We start from the raw sequence: 6,169 nt of genomic DNA, 5'->3' as shown, positions 1-6,169 counted from the left end.
TAGCTGGGCGGGGCTGGAGCGGAGTTGCCAGCCGGAAGCAGGGTGCTGAATATTCATGAGCTTGAAGCCCCGGTGGGTTATTTTGATTAAAGCTGCTTGATTTCTTCTGAGCAAATCAGCTCAGCGAATGCCCACGTCCCTGGGGGAGAGGTTGGCCCTGCGTGCCCGAGGGCCCGGCCCCAGCCGACCTCTCCGACCCCAGCCGACCTCTCCGACCCCCGACGCCGACCTCTCAGCATCCCCCACCCCCGCACCCGGGCCTTTGTCCTGGCGGTTCCTTGGGTCTGGTCCACTCCCCTTGCCATTTCTGACAATGTCTTTAAGACGGCACAAACGTCACTGCGAGCTCTCTGAGGACTGGGGCCGTATCTCTTTTGTCCACCTCGAATTACTCTGCACCTGGGTCCCGGCAAATATACCTCGGTCGAGTGAATGGGCCTTTCTTATGAGAAAGAGAACAGTTGCTCCTCGCATCTGGGAACTAGCCTGGCACTCACAGCTAGGCCTTGGTATTCTCCTGTTGGACATAAAACAATTTCCCAGAACACCACGGTAGTGCAAGGCCATTCTGAGACCATGATGGAGCAAGGCATAAACAAGACTGCTCCGTAATCATGTTTAAAGTCAGATGAAATCAAGAATATTGTTGGAACCAGAAAAAGACCAACCGTTTCCCCACTCTAATATGAGTAACTGCTGCTTCTTTACAGCATTAGCCTTCCACTTTAAAGATTTAAGACTTCCAGTCGTAGAATTGTCCCCGCTTCCTGACATCTATTCCAGAGTAAAAGCCCACTTACTTGAACCCTCCCCCAAATCACCTAACGCAGGCCCAAATTCTATAATAAGCCTCCCCCCCCAAATTTATTTATTTACTTATTTTTGGCTGTGTTGGGTATTCGTTGATGCACATGGGCTTTCTCTACTTGTGGCGAGTGGGCGCTACCCTTCGTTGCGGTGCGCAGGCTTCTCATTGCGGTGGCTTCTCGTTGCAGAGCACAGGCTTCAGGGCACGTGGGCTTCAGTAGTTGTGGCACGTGGGCTCAGTAGTTGTGGCTCTCGGGCCCTAGAGCGTAGGCTCAGTAGTTGTGGCACACGGGCTTAGGTGCTCCGTGGCATGTGGGATCTTCCCGCACCAGGGCTCGAACCCGTGTCCTCTGCATTGGCAAGTCCCTATAATAAGCCTTTTTAAACACTTTTTTTTTTTTTTGGCCGCACAGTGGGGCTTGCAGGATCTTTGTTCCCTGACCAGGGATCGAACCTGGACCCTAGGCAGTGAAAGCTCTGAGACCCAACCACTGGACTGCCAGGGAATCCACTAAACACCCTCTTACTGAGGTAAATGCTGTCTTCCTTCTCAAAAGAGGCAATAAACCTAATTCGTTCAACTACAGGTGTGTTCCTGGTGGTCTTCATAATTGTTTTTCTTGTTTATCATTTGTCAGCCCCTAGAGAGTGGGAGTTCTGTCTTGTTCATTGCTGCATTTCCAGTATCTGGGGCAAGGCCTGGCCCACAGCAAGACCTCATGTTGCTGGATGAACATGGGATCTTGGGAGCCAGGCACCTCAGATACTACTGCTGCTGTTGCCTGCTCAGCCCGCCCAACCCAGGACAGCTCTCCCACTGAGTCCCCAAAGGATGGACAGGTGGACAGGTGGTGGTTGCTTGGAGGGTGCTCTATTAATGCCCTAAGGCCATTCCTGGCCACTTGATAGTGGATGGTTTTCCAGGGGCCAAGGTTGCTGAATTAGGGGAAGTCCTTGAGTGACCCACGTCTGTCACTGGAACCCAGGGAGGGCTTGGTCTGGGATGGATCATGCACACATGACCCTACATCACAAACCCCAGGCACCTCACTTTTCCCCAAACACACCACGAGACAAAAACTAGGAGTGTCTTTTCCTCCCTGGAGAACTCACATACACCCTCCTTTGCCTGGCTTAAATGCTACTTCCTCTATGAAGCCTTCTCTGATTGCCCCCACCCAGCCTCCTCCTCCAGGCAGTCAGTTGCTCCTTTCTTGGTGCTCCCTCTGCTCTGAGTCCCAGTGGCTGGCATGTGGTAGTTACAGGGTGTCTTCACCATCTGCCTACCCACATGTCTGGGAGAGGGTTGTGCCAGAATCCCAGCATCTAATTCTGGCTTAGAGTGGTGTTTCCAGAATGTTTGCAGAACAGAGGATTGAGGGAGGGAGGAAGGAAAAGAGTCTGAAAAAATAAAGAATGAGTGAATGTGCAAATGAGATAACCTAGTGATGGATGAATGAGTGAATGAGGAAGTCAGTGTGTACGAGAAAGAATGAATGAACACTCAATAAAGAAATGGATACTCCATGAATGAAAGAGCACAAAAGACAGTGGATGAACAGACAGTTACAGAGGTAGCAGGGCAACCATCTCCATGATACCCCCAGCTCAGGGTCTGGCCCAGAGCTGGTACTTGGCAGACAGTTGCTGGATGGAAGTTAAATGAATGAATGAAATGAATGCGTGCACCAAGATGGGGGAGAGTTAAGGCATGTAGTTGTGAAGGAGCTGATAATAGCAACCTCAATGTCTAAGCCTAGTATAAGAGTGTTGACATGTTTGTCATCCTGTTAAGGAGCTGAGAGACCCAGAGGGGTGAGTGACAGGCTCAGGGTCACCCAGACTCCAACCAGCAGGCTGGGGCTGTGAGGGCCTGAGTGATCACATGACTCACGGATAGATGGACCAAGGCCCCCAGGCAGACCATGGTGGGGCCATCCAGGTGGCACCCTCCTAGGGCTGAAGCCAGATTTGAGGTCCTGCTCCCTGGGAGGAAAGGGTGCCTACCCACCCCCACTCGTCACCAACTGTCCCACAAGAGTGGACTCAGACTCTGAGTGACATCCTGTCTGCCACCAGAGGGCAGTAAAGCTCCACCCAGGCCCACGTGCCAGCAGCTGGTGCCCCTGAGGCACCAGAACTGGGCACTTTGGGAATGATGTCTACTGACCTGAAAGACACCAATGCTTTGGAGTCTGGCAGATCTGATGGCAAAGTTTGGCTCCACCTGCTCTGAAGCGTGGGCTGGGCAAGCAACCTAACCTCTCAAAGGCTGTTTCCTTATGTGCAGGCTGGGGACAAGCAAACCTACCCTTGACACTGGCCAGTGGATAAGATGATGTGACAGATGTGCAGTGCCTAGCACAGCCCCTGACACTCAATAACAGGGTGATCAGCTGTCCCAGTTTGGTTCCAAGACTGAGAGATTTCCCAGGATGCAGGACTTCCAGTGCTAAAATGGGGAGAGTCTCGGGCATAGCAGCACAATTGGTCACCCAGGGGTGGGAACTCCCGCCTCAATCCTTTGAGTTGCGATTTATACTTAAAGAACTAAAACAGCAAAAATGTTCACAACTATTCCATAGTTTGAGTTTCTCACTGAATTAGTGAGTCAATGGTCTTTCCACAATGGTCTCTGTCAGTGACTAGAGAACAGTTCCACCAATGGAGATAAAAACAAAGAACACACCCACTTCAGAAAAGATTTTGTCAGTTTCCTATAAAGATAAATATACATGTACCACACAACCCAGCAATCTCATTCCTAGAGAGATGAAGATATAGGTCCACCAAGATCTGTATGTGAATACACAGAGCAGCTTGATTCATAACTGCCCCCAAACTGGAGACAACCCAAGTGTCCATCAAACTGTGATGTATCCATTCAGTGACACACACCTCAGCAATAAAAAGGAAGGAACCGTTGGTACTTGCAACAGCATGGATGGATTTCAAAAGCATTATGCTTAAGGACTTCCCTGGTAGTACAGTAGTTAAAGACTTCGCCTTCCAATGCAGGGGGTGTGGGGTCGATCCCTGGTTGGGGAGCTAAGATCCCACATGCCTTGTGGCCAAAAAAACCAAAACATAAAACAGAAGCAATATTGTAACAAATTCAATACAGACTTTAAAAATGGTCCACATTAAAAAAAAATCTTAAAAAAAAAAAGCATTATGCTTAGTGAATGAAGCCTGATCCAAAAGGCTACAACCTGAATGATTCCATTACCTGACATTCCGGAAAGGCCAAAATGATAGAACACAGATCAGCAGTCACCACAGGCCAAGGATACGGGAAGGGGATAGACTGTAAAGGGCCCGAAGGAACTTTCTGGGGTGATGAACGTGTATCTGGATTGTGGTGGTAGGTACACAAACACACACATCTGTCAAACTCATTGAACTCTATACTTTAAAAGGGTGAATTTAATTGTATGAAAATGATACCTCAATAAACTAGATTTAGTTTATCTGCAATGATGACACTTGAAAGGCATGGGGGCAATGGAAAGTGTAAGTATTGTGCTGTTGGCTGCTTTTTGTTAACTGCTTTACGAGACTTGAAAGGAGAACATGCATGTTCAGGTTAACCACCATCAACTCAAGGCATGAAGGTCAGAAGGCATCCAGATTGGCAATCTGCACAGAGGCGGCATTCGTCACCGGGTAGACGAGATGGCTTGTTTAGTGGGGGTCATCCAGCCCTGTCCTAAGCCACTCCAGTGATTATGCAATTAGTCCATGAACAGAGTAGCCATATGAAGTGTATGCACGGGCACAACAGATGGGCTCCCTCTCACCACGGCTGATATATTACTGCTGCTGCTGAATGCCTGAGTTGAATGATCCTTGGTGTAGCATTATCCTTTAAGGAGCCCAGTCAACCTCCTGATGGCAATTTTGTTACACTGACCACCTTTTGCCCTAGAGGCATTTGTCTTACTGTAATTTATTCTGTGCCCTTTAAGGGTTTGCCTCCCCTACCTGCAGTACCTCTGCCAGCACCATCATTCAAGGGCTTTGCAGAATGTATTGGATTTGCCAGCGAGGGATCCGGCACGGTATCTCTTTAGACCAGGGGATCATTTTATGCTAAAGGAGATGCAACATGGTGATGGGATTGTACACACCACAGTACCCGAAAGCAGCTGACCTAATAGAACATAGAGTGGACTGTTATATTCTTAGATGAGGTGCCCTCTCAACACTGTGAGAGGCTGGAGGGATACCCACCAGGACGTGGAGTGTGCGTGGAACCTACAGCTGATACATGGCCCTGCATGCCCTATAGTTAGAATTCATGGATTAGGGAACCAAAAGGTGGAAGAAGTAAGTGGTTCCTTTCACTACCACCCCTGAAATCTGCTTGCGAACCTGTACTTCTCATTTTTACAAACTTAGTCTTGGCTGGATGAGAAATTCCGATTCTTACTAAATTTTTGGTGGTGAGAACACTGTAGGGTACATAGAAGTAGAAACAGAATGTTGGGACTTCCCTGGTGGTGCAGTGGTTGAGAATCACCTGCCAATGCAGGGGACACGGGTTCGAGCCCTGGTCCAGGAAGATCCCACATGCCACGGAGCAACTAAGCCTGTGTGACACAGCTACTGAGCCTGTGCTCTACAGTCCACAAGCCACAACTACTGAGCCTGTGTGCCACAACTACTGAAGCCCACATGCCTAGAGCCTGTGCTCTGCAACAAAGAGAAGCCACCACAATGAGAAGCCTGTGCACTGCAATGAAGAGTAACCCCTGCTCGCCGCAACTAGAGAAAGCCCGCGTGCAGAAACGAAGACCCAATGCGGCCAAAAATAAATAAATAAATATTTTTTTAAAAAAGAGATAGAAGGTTGTACACACGAAACATATAATGCTATAAACCAATGTTACCTCAATACAAAAGTAAATCTAAAATAAAAAAAAAAAAGAAATTCTGATTCCTGGGGTCATGGAACACTGGGGGACACAGTAAGGGTTCCAGTGGATTTGAAGCTCTGATTACCACCTGTTCATTTGGGGCTTTTTGGGCCGGGGAAATAGCAGCAAAGGAAGGGGTGGGAATAAATGACCTTAATTATCATGAGGAGCTAGGCGGCTACTGTATGATGGGGCTGTGGAGGAGTCTAGAACTTGAGGGATTTCTTAGGGACCATTTCTTTCTTTTTTTTGCACCCATGTTTCTTGAAGCTGCAGCAGAGTGGGAAGGGGCCACGACAGGGACCTGATAACTCTCCCTGCTGAATTTCCTTGTGGGGATACCTCTGTCTCACTGGTGGGCCCAGATCGTCTTGGAACCAGAATGTGACTCACTCCTCTTCAGCTCCTTGGCAGCCCCAGAATGATGAGTAGGGCCTGCACCC

This window comes from Mesoplodon mirus (genome assembly GCF_964341445.2).
Source record: "Mesoplodon mirus genome assembly, chromosome: 15".
NCBI classification, from domain to species: domain Eukaryota; kingdom Metazoa; phylum Chordata; class Mammalia; order Artiodactyla; family Ziphiidae; genus Mesoplodon; species Mesoplodon mirus.
This window is presented reverse-complemented; position numbering follows the sequence as displayed.